This window comes from Ursus arctos, unplaced genomic scaffold (assembly GCF_023065955.2).
Source record: "Ursus arctos isolate Adak ecotype North America unplaced genomic scaffold, UrsArc2.0 scaffold_37, whole genome shotgun sequence".
Classification (NCBI taxonomy): domain Eukaryota; kingdom Metazoa; phylum Chordata; class Mammalia; order Carnivora; family Ursidae; genus Ursus; species Ursus arctos.
In genome coordinates, this window is record NW_026623053.1 from 26,167,504 (window position 1) to 26,195,209 (window position 27,706).

At 34.9% G+C, this 27,706-nt stretch overlaps 1 long non-coding RNA gene across 1 annotated transcript in view; it reads left to right on the forward strand.

Moving 5' to 3' along the window:
* LOC113266184 (uncharacterized) overlaps window positions 1–27,706 on the forward strand; it is a 112,049-nt gene that overhangs the window by 58,026 nt on the left and 26,317 nt on the right. The window contains exons 5-7 of the long non-coding RNA XR_007189957.2: window positions 12,969–13,093; window positions 16,206–16,393; window positions 27,027–27,223. This is a non-coding gene — a long non-coding RNA (uncharacterized LOC113266184). The remainder of the gene's footprint in view (window positions 1–12,968; window positions 13,094–16,205; window positions 16,394–27,026; window positions 27,224–27,706) is intronic.

The following is a 27,706-nucleotide window of genomic DNA, read 5'->3' on the forward strand; positions in this document are numbered from 1 at the left end:
ACCCAGCCCAGTGCAGAGCCCAAAGTGGGGCTGGATCCCATGACCCTGAGATCATGACCTGAGCTGAGATCGAGAGTTGAATGCTCAACCAACCGAGCCACCCAGGCACCCTAGTTTCCTTTTTTAAAAAAGAAATTTATAGAAATGAAATCATACAATATTTATATAGTTTATATATGGCTTCTTTCACTCAAGTTGTTTGAAATTCATGTATGTTATGTGATTAGTAGTTTGTTTCTTTTCTTTGTGTCTCATTGTATAAATATACCATAATTTGTTAATTCATTTTCCTGCAGTGATAGACGCTTTCAGTTTGGGTATATTATGAACAAAACTGCTGCCAGCATTCTTTCACAAGCTTTTTTATTTTGGAAGGCATTGCACTCATTTCTCTTGAACACATATCTAGGAACAGAATTGCTAGATCACAGGGCAGGTGTAGGAAATAGCTAAGGAATTGCCAAATACTTTGTAAAAGTGGTTATACCATTATACTTTCTCACGGACAATGTATGAGAATTTAAGGTGACCTGCATTCCCAGAAATATATGGTATTTTCAATCTTAAAAAGTTAGTATGTGTAAAATTGTATCTAATTTTTTAAATTTACAGTTTCTTGACTATTGATGTTGCTGACTATCTTTTCATGTGCTTGTTAGTCACGTGTTCATCTTTTTTTGTGAAGTTTCCGTGAAAAGCTTTTGCCCACTTTTAAATGGGGGTTGTTTTTATTTGGGGGGTTTAAGTTATATTGGTTATGTTATAGATATAAGTCTTTTGACATACCTATGTGTTGTATTTTCCTCTCAGTTTGTGGCTTCATTATTTATTTTCTTAGTGGTATCTCTTGATGAGCAGAAGATTTCGTGTCAAATACATCCAATTTACCACTTTTTTTCTTTTTGTGGTAACCACTTTGCGACCTAAGGAATCATTACCTACTCAAGTTGTGACATTGTTCACTTTTTTTTTCTTAGAAGATTTATTGTTTTAACTTTTATGTTAGGTCAATGATCCATTTCAAATTAATATTTGGTATGGTATGGTGTGAAATAGGAACTGAAATTTTTTTCTATAATGTTATCCAGCTATCCATGTTTTTGTGCATGTAGAAAAGACTTTCCTTTACCTATTGACTTCCTTTAGTGACCTTATGAAACATCATTTGAACATATACCTGTGGATTCCTTTCTGTACTCTTTCTTTCTGATTGATCTATTTATCCTTACAGCGTTACCACATTGTCTTGATTAGTGTAACTTAAAATAACTTTGAAATCAGGTAGGGTACCTCCTCCAGCTTTCTTTAAACTGGATTTTTTAAAGTACTCACTTATTTCATGGATTGAATGAAATAAGCTAAATAATTATTTTTTTTAAGATTTTATTTATTTATTTGACAGAGAGAGAGGCAGCGAGAGAGGGAACACAAGCAGGGGGAGTGGGAGAGGGAGAAGGAGGCTTCCCAGCAGAGAAGGGTCTCGATCCCAGAATGCTGGGATCATGACCTGAGCCGAAGGCAGATGCTTAATGACTGAGCCACCCAAGTGCCCCGAATTAACTTATTTTTTAAAAGATTTATTTATTTGAGAGAGAGTGCACACGAGTGGGGGTGAGGAGGCAGAGGCAGAGGAAGAAGCAGACTTCTTGCTGCACAGGGAGCCAGATGTGGGGCTCCATCCCAGGACCCTGGGATCATGACCTGAGCCAAAGCAGGTGCTTAACTGACTGAGCCACCCGGGCGCCCCTGAAATAAGCTAAAAAACTTAATCTCTCAGCAAAAAAATATGCACATGTCAGATGTGAGAGTTAAGTGAACAGTGATATTATAGAATAATGAAAACCATATAGTTATGTTTTACTTTTTTTTAATGAACAAAGTCAGATTATATGAGATGATCTGAGTTTGCATCCTATATCTTCTGCTTGCTAATTGACGATGTTACTTTGAGGGTATTTCATCTATGTGACTTTGTTTCAGCATATGTTTGGGATAATAACTGCATCTATCTCAAAGGGGAGTTTAAAAGATTAAATTAATTTAATAGATGCTAAACACTTAGAAAAAGCCTGGCACATTATATGTGCTAAATAAATATTTCTTATTGCATTACTTATCTGTTGAACATAGCAAATTACCCCAAACTTACTGCCTTAAAACTCATTTATTACCTCACAGTCAGGATTCTCAGCAGAGCTTAGGTCGGTCCTCTGCTTCTCTCACAAAGCTACAGGCAGTCAAGATGTCAGCTAGAGCGGCAGTCTTACATAAAGGCTTGACTAGGATGGAGCTATTTCCAATGTTACTTACGTGGTTGTTGGCAGGAATCAGCTCCTCAAGCGTCGATGGACTGAAGGTCTCTGTGTATTGCTGCTTATTGGTCTGGGACTGCCACAGGGACCTCATGAGCACAGCATCTTCCTTCATCAAACTGCACAAGCCAAGAAGGCAATAGAGAACACCTGCTAGTAAGATGGAAGCCACAGTCCTTTGTAACTTAATCATGGACGTGACATCCCATTGCCTTTGCTGTATTCCATTGATTGGAATCAAGTCCCTGGGTCCAGGCCACACTCAAGGAGAGGGATTATAGAAGGACGTGAATAACGAGGCAAGAATCGTTGGGAGCCATCTTCAAAGACTGTTTACCACACTATCTATACTAAGCATCTAAAAAATACTTAAACTTGTTATTTTCACTATTTCATATAATAATGTTAATGCATAAAATAGGAACTAAATGATCTTATATAATGTCCTTAAACATATATTACTATATATGTTTAAAAGTTTCAATATATGCGGTGGAGAGATATATACAGCTGTTAAAGTCATTTTTAGGAATTGTAGTCCTAATATAGAGACTATGACCCTTATGTTACTATTTTTTTTTTCCAGTTTGGGTTTAGTTGCTTCTTTTAGTTTTGTGTCATAGCTCTCACTCAGTATTTAATCTATGACTTTCTATAATGCATGGTTAATTATTTTCTCATCTTTTACTAAGAAATCATGGAATTTCTTTTAATTTTTAAAAGGCTAACTTTCCTTTCTTGATTCATTGTTATTTTGAACTCTCTCAAATATACGTGATAGTTTTGAGACGGCTTACATGTTAGTTTTCACCTATAGAGGCCAATGTTTTTTGTGCCTTCATAGGAAACATAATGGTTTATTCCTAGGTAATTACACTTATTTATGTATTTTATGACCAGATTTATTTTTTTTCAATCACCTTGTAATTTTTATTGAGGGAAAAGGGGCTACTAATATAGGTCCTACTGGTCTATGATTCCCTCAACTTTAAAGTTCAGGACAAAGTTAGACAAGTTTGAGTGTTTCCAGAAAATTATTGTTTTAGTATTAATTATCTTCAGTGGAAGGTTTGTACATTAGAACCTTCAGAACTCTCAGATAAATGCCACCCCGTGCCACGGATTTATTACAGTTTTGTTCTCAACTTGTCATTCTAGCATTTCTGTTTTTGATAACTTAGATAGGTTTCATTTCTCTTATCTATAAAAAAATAAACAAACCCAAGGATATTTTTTACTGCTATGAGTAAACTGTATTGAACTTTTTTCCTATGAGGATTTTTTTCCAATACATTGGAAAATAGACAATATATGGTAATCTAGTTACTATCTCAACAATTTTTAAAAGAATAGTTATTTCTTATATTGGAATAAAAGCTTTGCATGAACAAAATGCATTGCAGCCCAGTAGTATATGTTACAACAAGCATTTAAACAAGCAAGCATTCATCTAATGGTAGTATGTTCTGGCTCAGTTTTACAGATAAAGGGTTTGTGATTCATGGTAAGACTGAAATAAACAGAAATTTTAATTGTAAAATGGCTGCACTGAGTTTGTAATTTAAGGGCATATTCCCAGACTATGGGAATGTGTTGTTAAATATACATATAAGGTAGCTGTATTTGTTCATTGCAGTGGGGACAGTGAGGGTGTTTCTTGACAGTAACAGCCAGAATTCTTAAGAGTAAAATCATATCTGATAAGTCATTCACTCAACATTAAGATACTATTTGAAATAGACCAAGTATACATCATTACACAAAGAGAAAAAACAGTGCCCCTGACTTCATGGCAGATATATTGTATTTGGAAGAAAGAGTCAATGGATAAATAGGTAAAAAGGCAAACAAATTTGTAAGTTAGAAGCTGATTGGCATTGTTGAAAAACATAGAGCACTGATGGAGGTATATGGACTCCTGAGGAGGAAGGATAAAGTTACAATTTTTTATCAGGTAATCAAAGAAGCATTATTGTGGTGATGAAAGCCTTGAATCAAGTGAGCGAGCGAGCCTATGCATGGCTTTTAGTTACAAGGAATAGCCAGTGCAAAGACCCGGAGCTGGCAGCTTGCCTGGTGGGTTAGAGGAGTAATATAGAACAGAACAGGCAAAGTAGGAAATAGTTGGAGTTGAAATCAGAGCTGAAGAGATAGATGGTGGTTAGAATATGTGCAGCCCTGAAATATAGTATCAGAACTGTGACAAGAATGTATTCACAGTATTCACATGGCCACTAACCTTCCTGGGAGAAAGAGACTGGTAAATGGAGTCTTCCTTTGCAAACCTTGATAGAATTTTTTTTCTGCCACAAGTGAAAAAGTTGGGATGGGATCAGGGTGTGAGTATGTGGTGGGGATAGACCACAGGATAAGGTATTCTAAATTTATTTTTTTCCCACGTGAGCTTCTACTATCAGTGTCTGAGAAATATATTTTCTCTATATCTGTATTTGAGTATCTTAGATTTCTGTAATATTTATCATTAATTTTCTATGCTTTATAGTAAGCCAGTATGTTAACACTAACTATATAAACATTTGCTTAATAATTTTCTTTCAATAAACACTTTGATTGTTTCCAGGTTTGCTAAGACAAACCAGACCACGTGAACATCTGTATGATGTCTCTTTATGCATATGTGCAAGAATTTCTCAAGGCTTTATTTCTAGAAGTTGAATATTTGTGTCATGGGATACGCACATCTTTGATTTTTACCAGATAATATCAAATCATTTTCCAAAGTTATTTTATCAAATTACAGTTTACCAACATTTGTTCTGCATCCTCACAAACAATTAATACTGTCAGACTTTTAAATATTTTCTATCTGGTGGGTGTAAAATTGTATTACATTGTGGTTGTAAGAGGCATTTTACAAAGACAATTAGGTTGAGTATCTTTTCATGTGTTTATTGGAACAGATGTATTTTCTCTTTCATGAAATGCTTTTTCTCATTTTCTATTGAATTAATTATTTGTATTTAGTGTGTAAAAATTATCTGTAGTCTCTGGGTACCAATATTTGTCAGCTGTTATTTTTTAAATATTTGTTTTTTCAATTTATATTTTGTCTAATAGTGACTTTTGATTAACAGAAATCATTATTTCCTACCTCATGTTTCCTTTTAAATGTTTTAATTTTGCTATATATTTGGTCTTCATGGAAATGATTTTCTATAGAATGTGAAATAGGAATCCCAATTAGTTCTTAAAATAATGTCAACTAATTTTGCTAGCATGTCTTTAATAGTCTGTAATTTTCCTACTGATTGGTAGTGATAGTTCTATAATATATCAATTTGGCATATAAGTGTAAGTTTGGGTACTGCAGTCTGTTCCACTTATTATAGCTTGGTCTTAATTTATATGTATATTAAACTCAAGTCTCAACATATGGTAGAGCAATTTCGCAATTCTCTTCCAGGTATGACTTGGACCTAGATCTTTCATATAGATTTTAGAGTTGTTAAAACAAACAAACAAACAAACAAACAAACAAACAAAAAATGACAAAAGAGCTGATAGAGTGATGATTAAGGTTGCATTGATTCTGCATGTCAACTTGGAGAGATTTGACATATTGGTAATATTGAGTCTAATCTTGCCATAACTTGAAATTCATTTAGACATTCTTTAATGTCTTACAGTAAAGTTTTATAATTTTAGTTTTAGTCCTATTATTTTAAGTGTTTTAGCATCTTCCATAGCTATCCTATTTTTATTAATAACATAATGCTATTTTAGTGCTTAATTCCTGATGATTTGTATTAAAATTTAATTTATTTTTGTATAGTGACTTTAAGTCTAGCTCCGTATCTAGCAAGCTTCCTCAGCTCTCCTATCAATTCCACCTGTCATTTTCCGCTGGTCCTAGGCCCACACTCACCTTTCTATACCATCTCTCTACTGCTGGAGCTAGATGCTTGAAAAATGCATTTCTCAGAATGCCGTGAGAGCTGGGCTATGATTAGCTTCTGCCAAAGACAATACTTTCAAAAAAGGAGAGAAAAGGATGCCAGAGAAAAGTAGAAGCTTCCATAGGCAACTCTGGGCTTTCCTGATGGCAACAGCCAAATGAGCAATGACTTTAGGAAACTGAGGATTCTAGCAAAGGTGGTGGTGGTAACTGGAAGAAAATTCTGATTCTGTGGTGACTAGGTATAACTTGGGGCAGATGCACTTGGGCTCAAAAGAATGTAGGCTTTGGCAAGGCTGGAGTCTCCTACAGGAATGCCCAGCATTGGGGTAGATCATAAGCTCTCCTTCTGGAGTAGTAGTTGCTTCCTATGGTCCCTGATCTCCTTCCCTGTCCTCCCTGGTCTCTCCATGATGCCATGTAGCCTACATTGCTTCTCTACTCCAACCAACAATTTAGTAACTTAATTGCTGGCATTAAATCCCTCTCTGTCATTTTTGCTCTCCTGACAGTAACTTGAATTGTATATTAATTATAATTATTTATGTATAGATTTTTGGTTTCTTATTGAAAGTATCATACTGTGCCCATTTTTAAGTATTTTCTTCTTCTTAAATAATATCTTCTTTTTAAATTCTTGCATACTATTTCTTTATCTTCTCCTCTTATTCTGACTAGACCTTCTGTAAAAGATGGAATACGGTTGTTCACAGTGAATATACATAGTCTGCATTTATAATGTCTGGAATAAATTATTTTAATATATTTTATGTGTAAGTTTAGGGGAAGTATTCTTTATCATATTTTGGAAGTTTCCTTTTTTCCCTTATGTTAAGGGACTTAACATGAAAGAATATAAATTTATATTTTACATTTTTCTCTCTGCATTTATCAAAATGATTATTTAGAACTTTTTCCTTTAGTTTCTTAAACGGGATGAATTACATTAACAAACTCTTTGTGTTAAACCAACCCTGAAATTCTAGGTTAACTTCAAATTCTTCATAATGCTATCTATTGTTTGCTGATTTTTCTTTTGGATTTTTGTGTCTATATTCAAGAATGAGATTGATCTGAAAATTTTCTCTCTCATACTGTCCTGATCTGGTTTGGTATTAATGTTATACTAATCCCATAAATGAGTTGTGACAGATTTCCCCTCTTCTTTTTTGTGGCAAAGCTCATCATCTATATTTTAATATTTCATAGGACTCACCAATAAAACCAGGTAAGTCTGGTGCATTTCTGTGGGAAGCCTTAATTTGATGAATTAATTTTGTTAGTAGTTATAGGCTACGCAAATTATCTATTTGCTTTTGAAGTGGTTTGTTGACTGTGCTTTTTCTAGGAGTTTGTTAATTGCACCTTACTTTTAAAACGTTTGGCATAATGTTTTTCAGCTTTCTTTGGTTCTTTGCCATAAATCTACCTCACTAGAAGCTGTTGATGGCTGCTAACTGCTACATGTGTTCATTCCTATTTTGTCTAAAGTCTGCTTTGATAACATTGACAGCCGCTCCAAGAATGTTGTCTACTATGTCTTGCAAAATTTAAAAGCCTACGACACTATAAAGAATATTCAAATACTGAGGGCTCTCAATCTGCCAAGGACACATGGTATTTTTTTCTTTTTGCATAAACGTGGACAACTCCTTTCTCTTTTTCCCTCACACACATTTTCACCACAATATTGAAGCACTAATTCCTAAGTCTGTGTTTCAGAGTCCCTCGAGGCCATAATGGTCTCAGACACAGTGTTCAGGTTCTTTCTCCTTAAGGTCCATCAGAGGTGAGGAATGGCTGGGGAACCGTCTTCAGAACAGACCCAGCTCTTCTCCAGTCTCTACTTTTTCTTCCCAGGCTTAGATATTATGAACATTCCTTCAACTAGTGCATCTACAAACCAACTTTTAGAGGTGTGAAGAGATGTGTCTAGACATACTGATCAATGAGTATAACAGATTTTTATTTCAAGCCTATTTTAGGTTGGGCACTGTTCTAGGTTTGGGGACACAGGAGAAGACAAGACTGTGTGTTGTCTGCTTTTTTAGAACTTACACTCTCATTGGGCGAAATGCAAAAATAGTATTGGTGAAACAAATAATAAACCAGAAAATGACTTTAGACTCAGAATAATTGTAGATATTGATAATTACTATGAAAACTGAAGAATGACTGGTAGCAATTTGGGGTAAGGGTGACATTTGGAATTTCTAGGTTAAACTGGATTGTCAAAAAAAGCCAAGGGAGGTAACACTGAGGCTAGATCCAATTTCCAAGAGAAGCTACTAATGATGACAGGAACGAAGTGGCCCAGTTAGAGAAAAGAGCATAGCCCCATGGTGAGTATGAGTTAGAGGTATCCCAGGAATGGAATGGCCCTTGAGACAAGCAACATTTCTACCTATTAAACCTATTGCATGATCTTTATTTATATTTTTCATATTAACTTTAAATTTTTCTTCGTAGAGATCTTGCCCAGTTTTTTGTTTGTTCTCAAGTACTTTTAATATTATTTTATATTATAAATGCATTATTTTTCCTGTAGAACTTCAGGAGCTCTATTTCCTTTTAATTTTAATTAAAATGTCTTAAAATTTTTGCCATTAAATACAGTCTTACTTACTTGTCTTAAATGTTATTCCTTAACATATTATGGAAGTACCGTCTACTTCAAGTTGGTCGAGTTTTATGAGAAACAGATGATAAGTATAATCAAACTTAATTTTTAGGATTTATAATTATTCTTTCACTGTATATATAATTAATCTACTTTCACTGTATATATGATCAATAATATTAATAAATTTGTTTGACTTCAATAATGAACTCTAATTGATAGTTACCTTCATGTTTTTAGTTATTGTTGAGTTAAATTTGTTAGTATCTAATTTGTAGCTATTATTAATGACTTTGGTTTTGTAACTATGATTTAGATGTTGCTCAGAGATTATTTAAAACTTTGTATGTAGCAGAATCTTTTTATTAATTTTCACGTAGAATTTCTGTTTTTGTTGTAGTTACAGATTTTTACCTGAACACACTTTCTACATTTGGAATTTTATAAAGGCATCGCAAGTTCTTGAAAAAAAATCTCATCTCTTTTGATTATGATATTTGACAGATCTCTATCTTTCTGCTAATTAATGCATTCTGATGTTTGGTAATTGTATTGATCAGTTATTACTATAGCCTATCACAGAATGAGGGATGTGTTAAAGGCTATCTTTACTGCTATGCTTTTAATATATGTATATATTTCTATCAGTTTTTGCATTTTACATAGGCTATGTTGTTAGGTACCAAAGTTCTCTTAAATTTACTATTTATCAGTTAAAGTTACCCTATTTGCCTCACACAGTGCTTTTGCTGTGAGCTTTACTTTGGAATACGTAGGGCAATATGATCAGGAAGCAGTTAAAACAATGATCTGGAATTTAAAAGCATGGGTTAGAGCGGAGATCAGAATTGGACATCACATACGTAAAGATGTTAGATGAAGCCTTGGGAGTAAATGGAAATGTTTGGGGCAAGAGTATAAAGAGGCAAAGGTCTCACGGGACATAATTTTAGAACTACCAATATTTAAAGTACTGAAAGAAGAACTTAGCAAAGGAGACTAAGATGAAATAGTAGAAAAAAAGAACCATGAATGGGACTTGGCAAAGTAAAGCCAAGAGATACTCATCAAGAAGGTAGAGTTGTCAAGAGCATCAAAACATTTATTCCGTAAAAGGAGGGTGACATCCCCTTCCTGCCCATTTACTCAAACATACACACTAGAATGTAAGACTGAGGACAGGAGTGTTTTCAAATGTTTCCTTCACTGAGGTATTTCCAGGTCCCAAAATGTTACCTAAAACATAGCAGATAGAGATAAGATTTGTTGAATGATTTTAAAATATAATCTTCTTGATTATTAAAATAAAACAATTAACATAACAATATATGATCTTAAGACAAGCAAACTCTGCAATTCAAATGTTTTCCTATGTCCCATTATATTATATTGTAAATTAGAGGGTTAAAAATATAGACCACAAAGCATAGAGGTTTAAAACACTTTGGTTATAGAATAGCTCACTTGGAACTACTACATAAAAATATCAAATATTCGTGTCATAACATTTTTTCCTTAATCCACCCTATTTTCACGGAGATATACACATTTATGAATAACACTCAATTTATCTGCCCTAATGTTAATAGCCCATCAGCATAAAATAGCCGGTTCTTATAAAATGGAATATATAATGAAATGTCCCATGAATAATTACTATGTTGAAACTTTGTCTGTTTTGTGGATTATTAAAAATAAAATTGAAAATAAAATCTTTTCAGTTATAGTTAAAAATAGGTTATTAAAAACTAATTTTACAGAAGTCCATTAAAATAGTTAATTCCATTTCAAGAATTATTTAAAGGAAGAAAAACAGTCATTGAAGTCACATAATTTTTAAATGGCATAAATTCTTTTTCTAATTTCATAATAATATAAGAACAAGTAAATTACTGACAATATAAATTAATGCATATAATAAGAAAAAAGATGAAATCTGTATTAATCCAACCATAAAAATTGTCTCTTTAAGGTGTTTACTATTTCTAAATTGTAATTCAAGAAATTAATATACTTTCATGAAATGATGTCGATGGTTTTTAAAAATAAACTTTCCAGAAGCTTGTATCATTAAAAACTGTTTTTCAAGGTGTCAGGCACTTTGAGACACTACTCACTTCTTCAAAATATGCCATTCCTGCATTTAAAGATTTTTGGAAAAGGAAAGAAGAATATGTTAAGTATATGTGTTTATATATAAATACATTTAAGGAATGTTGTTGATCTAACCATTTTAAATGGTTTTTTTTGAAATTATATTCAGAACCTGTGACATATTTTTTTTAAAAACAGACTCAAAGGTGGAAAAGTTTTATCATTCTGAATTTTAGAAATAATAGTTGCTACATACTAAGCTTGATTGACATTTCGATCTTTGGAAATGAATTATGCATAAAGATCATCATTAATGCCGAGGAAATAAACTCCATTGGCTTCACGTGTGATTTTAAAGCATATATCCTCTTCGGCATCAGACATCCTCCATTTTTCTTCTTGGATTTTGACATACATTTTTGCATAAGCCCAGACACCTATATTTCCATCCTGACAACTATTTCCTTTAAAAATGCTTTGCTTTACTTCCCTTAGAAGAAGAAAATGAATGTTTATCACTCAGAATGTGAAGCGTGGTGTCCTGTAAAATATTCTACGTGTCCATGATGTTTTCAGAACTAGTCTGTTTATCTAAATTCAAATGATTGACCAGTGCTCTCACAGCCTATTATCTTACTCAGGAATTGAGAGGCAACATTTCCAGTATTTTCATCAGCACTAGAGTTTACCTGAAAGTTGTTTTGTACACCTATTGACTATCCTCTATAATTTTTAATTCTGCAGAGATGGTAAAAACTTTTATTCTTGAAATTATTTTATAGACATCTTTTTAACAAGGCTATTGTCTCACTTGAAGCTTTTATTATAGGGATACAAAATGCAAGATTATTGCCTTGTATGATAAATATATCCCTTCTTCGTCATAACTAGTAATATAAGAATAAATGGTTGAACTTGAATGTTGTGCTATCATACGACATATGCATTTGTACCACCATCCAGTGATCATGCCTCAGATTCTATATATGTCAAAAGTTCAGCATCCTTCATTTTTACTCATATAGTAAATATACTGACTCTGTGGGAGTCTAAGAGATGAATATTTAACAAATGGTTAGTAGATTTTACTTGGGCTGATCTTTCGCTTTTGTCATCATCAACAATCGTAGGACAAGCAGATGAAGGCACAACAGATTTAATACATGAACATTTGTTTAATCAACTTATGAACATGTCTTTTTTTGTCCTTTATGCATAAGGTGACAAAATAAAAGCTGAATGCTTCTAGTTGCTTTGGATGGTTAAAATAGCTGTATTCAATGACATTCAACAACCATTCATTGTCACCCTGGACAGAGGTTGCCAGAACTTTGCATTCACATCTATCCTTACACCTTTTTTTTTTTTTTCTTAAGATTTTTATTTATTTGACAGAGACAGCTGGTGAGAGAGGGAACACAAGCGGGGGGAGTGGGAGAGGAAGAAGCAGGCTCCCAGCGGAGGAGCCTGATGTGGGGCTTGATCCCAGAATGCCAGGATCACGCCCTGAGCCAAAGGCAGACGCTTAATGTCTGAGCCACCCAGGCGCCCCCTATCTTTATACTTTTAATCAATAATTAGGATTAATACTTTGTCATATTTATTATCCTTGTTACAGATTTTTAAGAAGAAAATCCAGTAGGTTTGGGTCAAAATAAAAAAATAACCTGCCTATTAGGATGAGACAGCTGAATTTTAGCAATACAGTGTGTAAAAAAGTCTTAGGGCTTTTAGTTGGCAGAAACCTCAAAATTACTCAATAATGATATATGGTTACTAAAAAGAATAAACATTTACATTATATTTTGAGAATAACAGAGGACATAGTCTTATTATATTTTGTCATATAATAACCTGATTGTTAGAGTGACAACAATAAGATAAGTAAAACAAAATTAAAGAATGTTGATAGATTTAGGAACTTTTACAAATGTGTATGAATATGTTCCTTAAGATTGGGGAATTTTATCTCTCAAAAATAGGCTTGGGGGAAAACTAACTTTTTTTTTTTTTACAAACATTTGAGAATGCTCACTGGAGGGACATGAGACTTGTCCTGTTTGGCCCCAAATTATTGAGCCACCATCATGAAGAGGAAGAGACTGAGAGGCAGATTTTTTTTTCACTACATGAAAAAACCTTCTAATACTGGTAGGTTTTCAAATAAGGAAAGGACTAGCTTAAAAAGTAGTGAATGTTATACTGCTGTGAAAATATATTAATAGTTCGTGATTTTCAAGTTTAGAAGATATTACAGAGCCAAGGAGGCAAATTAGTTGGACAAGGGACCTCCATCCCTAACTCAATAAAAACAATTCCACATTTATGTATTTTATGTATCTAGCCTTTGTAAGATTAAAAGGGAAAAAAAATCTATAGTTTAAAATTTTGCAACTACTGAATTATATAACCATCTGGCAGTAATGCTATAAAGAAAATTTAAGCGCTTAAGGGAGTATTTGAATTATGCGGCCCTTAAACACCTTCAAATGCCGTTTTAATAACAATCATAATGAAATTATAATGTTGCCTACAAATAAAGTATCTGAGAAGTTTACAGACTCTTTCGTCCTCACCACAGCACTGAAAGAAAGCATTGTTTTTAAACACAAGAGTGTAGAAGATCAGAAAAACTTAGAGAGAGCAAGCGACTATGGAGTGTGGAAAAAGCTGGGTTTATAAACGTGGTTACATTTTCACCATTCCACAATATTATATAATCACCAAATTCAGAATTATCTTAGAGATCATATCCTAAACTATTCTAGCTCTAATATTTTAAGACTCACACATAGCATTTTCATTTAGTAATTGGCTACTCTATATTTTAATATCTTCAAGTTCACCCACATGTTCTTGAATTATCTAACTCCGTTTGGAGTAGCTCTAGCCATTAAAAAGGGCCTTCGTATGTGGTCTGGAATCTGCCTTTCCATATGACCCAATCCAGAACATATGTGCTCTTTCATATTCATCTACTATGGTCTCTTTCTCTCTTTTTTTTTTTTAATGATTTTTTATTATATTATGTTAGTCACCATACAGTACATCCCCGGTTTCCGATGTAAGGCTCCATGATTCATTAGTTGTGTATAACACCCAGTGCACCATGCAGTACGTGCCCTCCCTACTACCCATCACCGGCCTATCCCATTCCCCCACCCCCCTCCCCTCTGTGGCCCTCAGTTTGTTTCTCATAGTCCATAGTCTCTCATGTTTCATTCCCCCTTCTGATTACCCCCCCTTTCTTTATCCCTTTCTTCCCCTACCGATCATCCTAGTTCTTATGTTCCATAGATGAGAGAAATCATATGATAGTTGTCTTTCTCTGCTTGACTTATTTCACTTAGCATTATCTCCTCCAGTGCCGTCCATGTTGCAGCAAATGTTGAGAACTCGTTCTTTCTGATAGCTGAGTAATATTCCATTGTATATATGGACCACAACTTCTTAATCCATGGTCTCTTTCTTAAAGGTGTTTGTATTTAAATTGCGGAATTACAATGTGGAGACAAAACATTGCAATATAGAAAGGGTTTCTACAATGGGATTATACTTCCAAAAAATCTCCTTTTCCATAGTAAATTATATTTAAAACAAAAGGGCTAACATAAACTTTTGTTATCATTTGGTCTGTTTTGGTAAACATCTTTGTAATATAAAAGACTGACAAGTATGGTCATAGGTAAACAGAATTTAAGCTCAGTCAGTAAGTAAATAATAACTACAGAATAGAAGTCTCCCAAAACTAGTCTAGACAGAATTTTTACCATCTCCAGGGGAGTTAATTAGCGAAGGTAATAGGAATATCACACATAAGTCTGGAGCTTTTCTCTAAGGGAAGCGAACCATTAGCTCTGGGTAGAATCGCAGCTGTTAGAATTCATCAAATCAATCAGTAGGCAACAAACATGTCTCTAAAATGGACATAGAAAATCATAGCAGGACCTGACTACAGAAAGGCATATGTTAAAGCAAGAGAGGTTTGCAGCAGGCACTGGGACACTCATTCATGGAAATTTGTACTTTCAAGACAGTATATAGTTCCTGGAGTCAAGGCAAGATCTCACTCTATGGGTACCAGTCAGAAACAAAGCAGACATGGGCAGGTAAGAGGTAACTGATCAGTGGATTGTATTTCATCTCATCTCAATATATTGGTCAATTACTTAATCCTGGGTAGAAAGTTATAAGGAAATTGTAGAGTGACCAAGTTAAGAGACTAAATTCGAAACATACATAGATTCTATCATCTATCTATCTATCTATCTATCTATGTATCCATCACCTATGTATCTATATATCTATGTATCTGTATCAAACTCATTTATCTACCTTATTAATCTTAAAGGGTGTTTTAATTGTTCTCCTTTATTTTATAGTAGTGAGTTGCTATCATTCAGGAGACAAATTTTAGTTTTTTGAGATAGAAACGTGTTTCCATGTCTGTGGTCTAAAATGGCAATTAATCAGTTACCTATGTATAAAAATGTTCACATTTATGAGTTGCCCTATGTACAAAAAGGTGTACTGTGATCTATACAGTACTGATACAGTACTAATTGCTGAGCTATATTTCATGTCCAAATATGCCTAGAATTTTTTTGTACTATCATTGGGGCATCAGTAAACCCAGAGATATGCTTTCCATTTTGCTATAGAATACCACTAAAGATAATAAGAGTTGAATACAAGTAAGGTAACATTTTAGGTCAAATTATTGTATTTATTTACTCAAAAGAACATAATGAATCTTTAGCAAACACAACTATGATTGCCAAAGCTGAGATCCAGTACACATATAGGACTTCAAAAGATCGAAAGGAGAACTGCTGTTTCATCACTGGTATTATGCGAGGCTGTTATAGGCAATAAAGAGGAACTAACTGTGGTTCTCCTCATTTCTTTTTCAGTTCTTCTAGTCTCTAATTTTATGAGTTCCTAGCAAACTATAGAGTCTTCTGAGAAAACACTGCTTCATTTTAATGGAAATATGGAAATGAAAAGAAAGCAAAGTTATAAACAATTTTATACATCACACACACAGAGAGAGGGAGAGAGACAGAGAGAGAGAGAGAGAGAGAGAAATATAAATATCTCATAATTTAGCATTACCCAGCAATCAATTTTAGACTGCTTTTTTTTTTTTTGTCCTAAGATTTCAGGTCCAGATCCTCAGAGAAAATGTTTCTTCAACTTTTACATATATTATTTGCTTTAAACAATGATAAGACAACTTAATCATTGCATTTTTATATCTTAGGGAAAAAGTAAAGAATGGAGTATATTCAACCCTCTGTCCCATAATAAACATGCTAAGTAACAATAACACTGGAAGGAACTGCTGGGAGTGTTGGAGAGCTCAGATGAAGTTGATAAGGGCAGCCATGGAAAACGCTGGAAAGCTGTCATTGTTCATTAATACATTCTGCAATGACGGCTTAAAAGCAAGTAAGTTTTTTCTCCTTAAATCAGATTTCCATGTCATTCCTGATATATCATTTTAGCTATCCTCTGTCATTGTGCTTATTCTATGATTGAATCATATTTGCTTTCATTTTATAGACATATGACAGCACTGGGGGAAAAACACTGAGAATTCTAACAGAGTACAAATAATGCAACAAGAAGAAAGAAATTAGTATTTCAACTCCATTTTGTCCTGACTCTCATATTTTGGAAATAGTTTCCTACTACTTGCAAGCAGTTATGCTGCAGGGCAGAATCAACTCATTTCCGAAATTCTATTTAGTTATTAGCCTTCCCTCTTAGTTTGGTAGGGTGATGCATGATGTTGGCATGGAGCTCTCTTTTTGAACTTAAATTTTCCAGAGGGGGGGAAAAAAACAACACGTAATCTGCTTTCCCATCCTCTGTGATTAATTTCTGGAATATGATATGTGAGTGAACCTAAGTGATACTGTGCCTACGAAGCAGTGGTAGACATCTGCTTCAAAAGAGTTAGTGACATTGTAACCAGCTCTCTGTGTCACCTGTTTGCAATGGTGCAGAGGGAAAATATGGGGAAGATGAAAAGGAAACGATTAATGCAGTTTGTGTTTCAGATTCCATGCCAATTTAGTAATGTGTATTAATGATGCACTTTGGCAATAAAGCTATGTAATAATCATTAAACAGAATTGCCGTTCCCCATTAACAGCAGACTGTGTTATAACACATTGGCTAATTCCTCGTTAAATTCAACATAAATTAAATAACAGATTTTATGTGTATAGCGAAAAAGAAAGACCCTTTAATTTTATTTTCCTAAGAAAATAAACATCCTTAGGGAAAAATTGGCCAAACCTTCATGTTATGATTAGAGAACAAAACACACAGTTTCTTTTTTTTTTTGATGTTCAAAATTATCATTCAAAGATAGTTAAAGAAAATGAAGATTGTGAAACAATCTTAAGAAAAATGCTTGTTAATTATAAGCTCCAAATTTGCAGCCTACAAATGTATTTGCTCTCCAAGAGACTGAACCTTAGAGATTGGCAGGCGTAGAGGTAGATGAGCAGTGGAGAAGAGGACACTGATACATTGCCTGCTCCTCCACCACGTTCCTCCCCACCATTGCCCGGGCATGGTTTAGACATGTTTTCTGTAGGTGGAGTTTGGTGACTTTGGTCTTGCCATGTAAAGTACGGAGGCACTCCTCTTCTGTCTCTGAAGGTTAAAAGACTTCTGGACTAGAAAATGGACACTCCCTTGCATCCCAGTAGAGGTTCAAATATTCTAAATTATACTTGATATTTAGAATTGTAATAACATGTAGAGGAAAACTCAAAAGGCCTATAAGAAGAAAATTACTGTAAAGAAGACATGACATTTTTAGCTAGACTTAGTACTAAGGTCAAGTTATTTGAAAGTAGTTTGGTTCTGGACAGAGTTTATATATATATATGTGTATATATATATATAATATACATATATATATAATATACATATATATTATATATAAAAATATAAATATATAAAAATATATATTATATATAAAAATATATATTTACTAATATATCCAAACAATATTTAAAAATATAAGGAAGAATATTAAATATTAAATATTTATATATATAATATATTTAAATATATAACTATTATATATATTAAAAACATTGTTTTTGTCTTGTCAAATTTTGGGTAGTTTTAACATTATTCCTTATATTTATGTATTTAATATTCTTCCTAATATTTTTACATATTGTTTGGATTTCTATATGGCTATATTTTTTAAGATTTATTTATTTTAGAGAAAGAGAGAAACAGGGGAAGAGGGGAAAAGAGGGAGGGAGGGAGAGAGAGAGACTCTTAAGCAGACTCCCCACTGAGTGCAGAGCCTTACCTGGGGCTTGACCTCAAGACCCTGAAATCATGACCTGAGCCGAAACAAAGAGTTGGATGCTGAGCCAACTGAGCCACCCAGGCACCCATCCATATAGCTATTTTTTAATGAGAAGAATATGTTAGGGGAAAGGAATATAGTTGAAATGATTACACGGATTTTAAAGAAAAATGAAAGGCAATAAATTTAATGGCGTGGAATATATTGAATATTTGCTACATGAAAAATTTAGTTAGAATGGATCAATCACATGATAGAGCCTTCTTAATACTTAATAGGGAATAATTGTAGTGATTATCAAATAATTAAGCAGATGAAGGGATTTTTTCCCTTGTGAACCAATCAGCTCAGTTTGTTTGAATGAATATAACATTTCATTTCTAAAGTGTGTCTAAGTAAGATTGAAACATAATATCAATGGTTATGTGAACCTATAATTAATGCCATATTTGTAATTTTGAATGTTCTTAGCTCAAAATAATCTTAAGATGCCAACATGAAGTAAGGAAATGTTACAATACTTTGTAAATTACTAGTGGAATTGAACTACTTCTGCAATTTTGTAAATAACATAGTTTAGATAACCAAATGGTGAGGAACTTCTGAGAATTACTGATTTCTTTTCCCTTTAGCCCTTTACTAGGAAAGGAGAAAATCTTACTGACTGTTATAAAATTCTATGTTTTTCTAAATCTTCTAAAATCCATTTTTTGTCAGCCCTTCCACATTCATCTGCCTTGCTTTCCCCCAAATTTTCTCATAGCAAGCCAAGATGGATGTTCCTAAATTTCTATAGAGTTATTAAATTAATACAGCTGAGGCATTAATAGTGCTAATATATTGGCCCTTTCTCCATTGTCCCCCTTCCAGACTTATTAAGGCACACTTTTAAGGAGATTTCCCGGTTTATGGTGGTCTAATCCACATTTACTAGAGCTTCCATTAGGGAATCATATTTCACTATAGATGTATTAAATCAGTATGTTATATACCTTAAACTTACATAATGTATGCCAAATATATCTCAATTTTTAAAAAGATCAAATTTTACTATATATAGAAAACCCTAAAACCGAAACTACCAAAAAACTACTAGAATACAAAAGCAAGGTACCTATGCAACAGATTTCAACCATTCCTATGCAACAGATTTCACTAATAATTTCACTAATAATGAAGCAGCAGAAAGTGAAATTAAGAGAGCAATCCCATTTACAATTGCACCAAAAACAATAAAATATTTAGGGATAAACTTAACCAAAAAGGTGAAAGACCTGTGAGGTGTAAGACCCTAAAAAAATATAAAATATTGATGAAAGAACGAAGACAACACAAAGAAATGGAAAGAAGTTCTATGCCTGTGGATTGGAAGAAAAAATATTGTTAAAATGTCTCTACTGCCGAAAGCAATCTACACATTTAATGCAATCTCTATCAAGATACCAACAGCATTTTTCATAGAACTAGAACAAACAATCATAAATTTGTATGGAACTACAAAAGACCCTGAATCCAAAGCAATCTTGATAAAGAAAAACAAAACTGGAGGGATCACAATTCCAGATTTCAAGTTATATTACAAAACTGTAGTAATCAAAAAGGTCTGGTACAAAAATAGACATTTAGAACAATGGTACAGAATAGAAAACCCTGAAATAATCCCACAATTATATGGCCAATTAATCTTTAACAAAGAAGGAAAGATTATACAATGGGAAAAAGGCAGTCTCTTCAACAAATAGTGTTGGGAAATCTAAACAGCTACATGCAAAAGAATGAAACCCGACCACTTTATTACACCCTACGTAAAAATAAACTCAAAATGGATAAAAGACCTAAATGTGAGACCTGAAACCATAAAAACCTTAGAAGACAGCACAGAGAGCAATTTTTCTGACATCAGCCATAGCAACATTTTTCTAGATATGTCTCCTGAGGCAAGGAAATAAAACCAAAAATAAACTATTGGGACTACATCAAAATAAAAAGCTTCTGCACAGTGAAGGAAACGATCAACAAAACTCAAAGGCAACCTACTGAATGGGAGAAGTTATTTGCAAATGATATATCCAATAAAGGGTTAATATCCAAATGTTATTTGCAAATGGTATATCCAATAAAGGGTTAATATCCAAAACTTACACAAATCAACACCCAAAAAACAAATCAACCAATTAAAAAATGGGCAGAAGACATGAATAGAAATTTCTTCAAAGAAGACGCACAGATGGCCAACAGACACATGAAAAGATACTCAAAATCATTCATCATCAGGGAAATGCAAATCAAAACTACAATGAGATATCACCTCACACCTATCAGAATAACTAAAAACAACATGAGAAATACCAGGTGTTGGCAAGAATGTGGAGAAAAAGGAACCCTTGTGCACTGTTGGCGGGAACACAAACTGGTGCAGCCACTGTGGAAAACAGTATGGAGGTTCCTCAAAAAGTCAAAATAGCACTACCCTGTGATCTAGTAATTACACTACAGGGTATTTACCCCCAAAATACAAAAACACCAACTCAAAGGGATACATGCACCCTTATGGTTATTGCAGCATTATTTACAATAGCCAAATTATGGAAGCAGCCCAAGCATCCACTGATAGATGAATGGATAAAGAAGAGTTGACACACACACACACACACTGGAATATTATTCAGCCTTAAAAAAAGAATGAAATCTTGCCATTTGCAACAACATGGATGGAGCTAGAGAGTATAATGCTAAACAAAATGGGTCAGTCAGAGAAGGACAAATACTACGTGAATTCACTCATATGTGGAATTTAAGAAACAAACCAACAAAGAAAAAAAGAGACACACCAAATAAATAGACCCTTACCTATAAAGAACAAACTGATGGTTACCAGAGGGGAGGCGGGAGGGGGGATATGTGAAATAGAAGATGGAGATTAAAGAGTACACCTGTTGTGATGAGCAGTGAGCAATGAGCAATGTATAGAATTTTTGAGTCATTATATTGTACACCTGAAGCTAATATATACTGTGTGTTAACTATTCTGGAATTAAAGTGAAAACATAATTAAAACATAAAATTCAATTATAAATATGTGTAGTTGATATAGATTATACCTAAATTAAAATGGAAGGAAAAGAAATGAAGCCTTTTAATTCTAAAAATGCGTATGTTGAGCTCACATATAAATTCAGTTTGATCATATAAAAATGACCAGAAATTGACCCAAATTTTTTGTTCATGGGGGGGGTGTATTTCCTTATGTTTTTATATAATTAAAATAATTTTCTAAAAGTATCACCACTATAGAGACAAATAAAGCAGCAAATTAACTATTCTGTCTAAAAATGGCCATAATCGTTTTCTTCTAAACAATTTCCTTTAGTGATTGGACTCTTTTTTTTGACAATAATTTTGATTACTTTCCTCTCAGCTACAGTTCCTATGTTCATTCCAGAATACTTTATACCAGGACAGTTTAAGTCCATAGAAAACCTCTAATTTTAGAATACCTATCTGATTTAGTCTAAATCCTTGAGGGACAATAGGTTACCTGTTCTAATTCAGTGCTTCTCACTGGTAATCTGAGGATTAGGACTAACCAGAAATTAGATGTATCACCTGGAAAAGTTGTTAAATTATCAGTACTTTGATCCACTTCCTTGTAAATGCTAATTCCTGTCAGGGGTGGGGATTCTTTCCATTTTTTAAAAGCTTTCCTGGGCTGATAATGCATGGCCAGTCTTCGGAGCCACTGGTCGTTTTTGAACTTTAGGACTTCTTTAGAAGCAATGAGTAAGAACTAGAAAAATCTTGAGAAGTGGATTTGCATCAATTTATAGGAGCAATGATATGCATTTCTTCAAAGGATAGCCCCAACTGTGATTAACAATTTAGATAAGATAACCTTTCAAACCAAGTAAAGAGATCTAAGCTTCCTTAGCTACAGAAGGAAAAGGGGAAGATATAAACCTGGCTAAGAACCCTGGGCAAGTAAAAAATGAAGTGGAGAAAAGTAAGTGCTTCTTTAACTTATATCCTGATAGAAGGAAATAAAATATAACTACAGAATGTGATTATATTGACTATCACCATATAACTAGAGGCTATAACTATAAAAAATATGACTACCGAATATAATTGTAGAAATTTAAGGTGATGAAACAATTTTTTTCCCTGTGCCATTACTTCCTAAAAATAGATAGTATTCTGAAATAGATACATAATATATGTAAAACGTACTTAAGTCTTATTTTGGTATGAGTTATTTAGATGGTCATACAATGCTCTACTTCATTTAGCTTGAAATTAAGTACGGTTTCAATCTTAGGCTAAACATTAGGGAAATACTTTGTAGCCAGAACAGCTTTTGTCCATCCCCTCTCAATTTTCCCCTGAACCAAAATTTTATTTCATGGGTGGTATTAGGATTTTTGTATCCAAAATGCCTGCCTTCCCCATCACTGAAGCGTGATTAGAATTTAGTGACAGACTGGTATCTCTTTCCTCAATTTCCACACTACAATCAAGAAAGGACCAGGGTTTTCCATTTTGCTAATGTGTTGGACGAGATGTACTGAATATCTTCCTATTGTAAAACACCTAAAATACTGGATAAAAATCCTGGGAAACAAATCTTGTACATGTGTAGCTGAACTTTCAGTAAAGAAAACCTCTATGGCTCAGACTGATGATGGGATGAAATATTAGAGTGGTAAATTTATAGACCAATGTTGCAGCTTTAGTGTCAGGGAACAAAGGAACTTTATTTAGTAGCTTGGTTCCAGTGTCCACATCAGAATAGATGAAGTAGGGATGATGGTAGTGGAAATGCAGCTGGGTCTGCCATGTAAAGCTGGGATCCACAAAGTGCTAAATCTTAAGTGAAATGATGGAATTGAAAAACAATCATCCCACTGGCACAATAAGATAATCTGAAAAATGTTAAAGTTATGACTGGGTCTCTGGGTGGAGAGTAAAAAATACCCCCCTTAGAATTTGAAATCATATATGTAGCAGATTGATTGAGGCTCTCTATCTCACGCTCTTCAATTTCAGCTTCAGCTGCATTATTCAGTTTCAATGCATTTAGTAGTTTTCCCAACTCAAATGACTGCCCCCCACCCCAAGCTTTTCTCTGAAGCCCATAACACATGTTGGGCCATCCTCAATCAATGGAAGATGGAGAGCCAGGAAAAACATTTGTCAACCCCTTCTCTTCCAAGGCAAGATTCTGGGGAACATCCCATATTGTTTCTTAAAAGACCACCCAGGAAGATTGAGCCCCATTTGCCTGCATGGATGACTGTAGGTCACTAGCACACCCTTTACTCGTATTACATCCTTCTCTGCCTTATTGTCTTTACTCCCTCAATCTGACTTCCTGGGATCACCTCCCAGCTATGACATCGATACACAAGTTATTGTATTAAGTAATGCTTTCAGAGAAATAAAAAAACAGTGGATTTTTACCTCATGTAAATTTGGGGTTCAAATTTATGTAACCCATGTGAATTCTCAAGCTAAAAGTATCGATGTCAAATTATACGCAGATCAGTGAATCCCCTCCTTCACCTGACAGAAACAAATGTGAAACACTGGTGGTAAATGCTCTCAAACCAAGCTGCCCAGGGTCATTTCAGATAAAGCCCCTCAAAAATGAGATGTTTTGTATGAGATTTGGAAGGATGAAATGAAGCAGGAGCTATATTCCCTTTATTCTCAGAAATCAGGGAGGCACTGTTACCACTCAAGCATATTGTCATTTACGTGCTGTCTCGCCTGGTTGAAGTGGAACAATAGCTGGACCCACAGTAATGCCGCACCTGCCAGATTCCCCCTTGAAACTTCTCTGATTTGTGAATGAGATGCGTTTGAACTGGTATCAGTGCCTCCTGCAGTTCACCCCAACTTTGAGGCTGGAGACTTGGACGCAGTGAAAGACTAACTTGCCTCCAGTCTGTCCTGATGGATCCTGGTTTACTCCTGCAGGTACCAGGTTGTCCCTGCTCCCTCATTTCATACCCATCTTTTCTTCCTCACTGCGTGTCCTGATGACTTCGGGCTTAGCACAGGACACAGAAATAATAGCTTCACAAAGATTGTTTAACCAACTCCCACAAATACATGAAGGCAAATCCTTTTGGTAAATCCCTTATTATACCCAAATCTGGTGGTGCTTTTCAGATCAAACTCTGACTGGCACAGAGACTATAAAATAAGTAGCTTTAAATTGAATGAGGCAGGAAAGAAGAAATCAATTACTATAAGAGATAAGATGGCATAAAAAGGCAGATACTTTGAAAAGAGGCCAAATAGAAGTTATAAAAATGAAAAATAAATAAAGAGAAACCTCCAATATATGGGTTTAATAGTTAGATATAGACTTTAAATAGGATATAGGAAACTGTAACAAATAAACGGTAATTCAAATAAGATCAATATTTATTTTTCTCTCATAAATGCAAGCAGTTCAGGGCTCCTGTGGCTGATAAGGCATTTCCACATTGTTAAACAAAACAGATTTCTTTGTGTAACATCCTCATTAAGCTTTTACATCTGTGCCCAGCAAGGCTGCTTCACATCCTGCCATCACATCTGTACCCCAGTGCACCTGAGTGGTAGAGAAAAACAGGGGAAGCCTGTTCCTTTCCTTTTAAGGTTGTGATTGAAAAGGTACGCACATCAATTTTATTTATTTCCCATTGATCTGGCCATAAATAGTTGCAGTGGAGGCTGGGAAATGTCTTAAGGTAGGTGTTCAATTACTCATGTAAAAATTGCATTACTGCAAAGAGGAACGTGAATATTGTGTCTCTGACACAATGGTTAAAAAGCAGATAAGACACTTCACAAGAGATCATTAGCAAACAGTGGAGAATTTTACAAAGACTAAAGCAAGTTAGAAAGACATGAAGAAAAGTAATAGATTAAAATAGAGTAGATGAAGGAGTGGAAAGGATAAAGATTATGATTTTTTTCGAAATTGTTAAGTCACAAGAATCTTCAGCTTTGAGAAGCACACTGAATCTGGAGCAAGATAAAATAAATAAAATTACACATATATATATTGTAGAAAAACCAAAACACTCAAGACATAAAGAAGATATTTAGACTCAACATAAATAACTCATGAGGAAAACTACTAGGTTCTTCATAAAATCTACATTTCAATACATTGCTGTGCTTATGCAGAAATAAGTAAATCTCTAAGATTAGATAACCTATTAACATACAAAAAATGACCTGAATCGTGAGAAAAAATCAATAGTAAACTGCCTTCAAGACACAAAAGGGAAAGTTAGAGCCAGCCTGAGACAAAAGTTGATATCAATGTTGTGTTCTGGACTAAGCTTGAGGAGCTGAATCTGGGAACCTGGCATTATGTTAGTAAGCTGGGCCCAGGTCTCCAGAAGAAATCATTTCTAATAATTCCTGGAGAAAAAGTTGATCCTAGAATACCCAAAGACTGAGATTAAATAAATCAAGCCAAAGGGAGTGAAACAGCAGAAACAACAAACACCTAATTTAGATTCCTAAGGGTTTCAAATACTGGGATGATCACAAATGGAACATAAAATGATCAGGTATAAACTGTTTAAACGAACGGGTGAAATCACACAATCAGTAAACCGCAAAATGATATTGAGAATGAGAAGATACAGAATCCTGCTCTGGTTGTGATGCATTAACGATTTTCCTGGCATTATATATATCTAGAGAACGTGCAAAATGCATAAGTCAAGTGCTTTCAGAAACAAGACAACAGGCAACATAAAATTGTAGTCCAAGGGAAGAAGAAACAAGGTGAGCCCTATGACCTGCTTGGAAGCATTTTCTAAATTGTGGTGCAGGAGGATAGTCCCTAGCATGATCTCACGGAGTTGCAGAGACAGGGATCAGAGTAAAGCAATGCTGAGGCACCTGGAATGGGAATGTGTAAGACAGATAACCAAAGAGAAGGAAAGTATCTGAAGGAGGAGCTCCAGGGCCACATACAGGGTCCCCTTGAGTATGTTGCTAAATACTAACTTGCACTTCCATGGGCGGAACTCAATAAGCTGGGAGCTTTAAGGTGAACAATCCTAGAGCTTAAACAGGATTAGAAGTTCTGACTGATAAAGATAAAATGTATTGACCCCAGGACCCTACAAAAATGCCAAGGAACTTAAGCTATGGCTTCTTCTCAGGCAGTTTTTTTCTTCAAGGGGCCGGATGAGAATTCCCATACTGATAAGGCTAATTGATCTGAATGTCGGGAAAAGGTAGAGCTCCTGTATAAGAGGAGGTCTGAGTCATCTGAAGTGAGGCCATCTGGACCAACAGAGATGCTATTTAAGACTTAAGGAAATGCAGGGGCACCTGGGTGGCTCAGCTGTTAAGCGTCTGCCTTTGGCTCAGGTCATGATCCCAGGGTCCTGGGATCAAGCCCTGCATCGGACTCCCTCCTTGGCAGGAAGTCTGCTTCTCCCTCTCCCACTCCCCCTGCTTGTGTTCCCTCTCTCGCTGGCTCTCTCTCTCTCTGTCAAATAAATAAATAAAATCTTAAAAAAAAAAAAAGGCAGAAGAAGACTTGAGGAAATGCAAATGGGAAGTTGAGGAGTATCTGTCAATTTAGGCTGCTATAATGAAATACCTTAGGCTGGGTGGCTTAAATAGCGGATGTTTATTTCTAACAGTTCTAGAGGCCAGGAGTTCAAGGTCAAGGTGCTGGCAGATTTGGTTCTTGGTGACAGTCCTCTTCCTGGTTTGCAGACAGCTGCCTTCTTGCGGTGTTCTCACATGATCAGGGAAGAAAGAGAACATGTGTGAATGAGAAAAAGAGAGAATGCTGTCAGGTTTGGCCAGGAAACCCTGAGACGGCGAATGAAAAGATTACTCCAGACACCTCAGTAGGAGAAAGGAGAGACCTGAGGACCAGACGCTCTAGCGGCAAAAGGCCTCGATCCAAGGTTTGTCTCCACTTTTATTGGGGTCTTCTCAATACACCAGGCGCAAGCGCAAAACAAGGAGGCAAGGAGTCCGTGAGGTACGTGACCACCACAGGTGCCTGTTTGTCTTCAAAACTGACACATTGACTCCCTAGATGAGAACCTTGAGCCGCAGTAAGAATCTGGCGGCTTCCAGCCAAGAAATGTCAAAGGAGGCCCAGCGTTCCAGGCACTCCTCCTTTGCTTTTCAATTAGTCCATCCGGGGAGGCACATACAAGTCAGATGTCGTCTATCCAGGCGCTGTGAATCCCCACAAATGCCAGTGAGCTCTGGTCTCTTTTCCTTCTATTACAAGGACACTAACCCTGTCATGGGGCCCTACCCTCATTACCTCATCTATACCTAATTACCTCCCAAAGGCCCCACCGCCAAATGCCATCACATTGGGGTTAGGGCTTGAACATATGAATTTTGGGGAGACACAAACATTCAGTCCATAATGA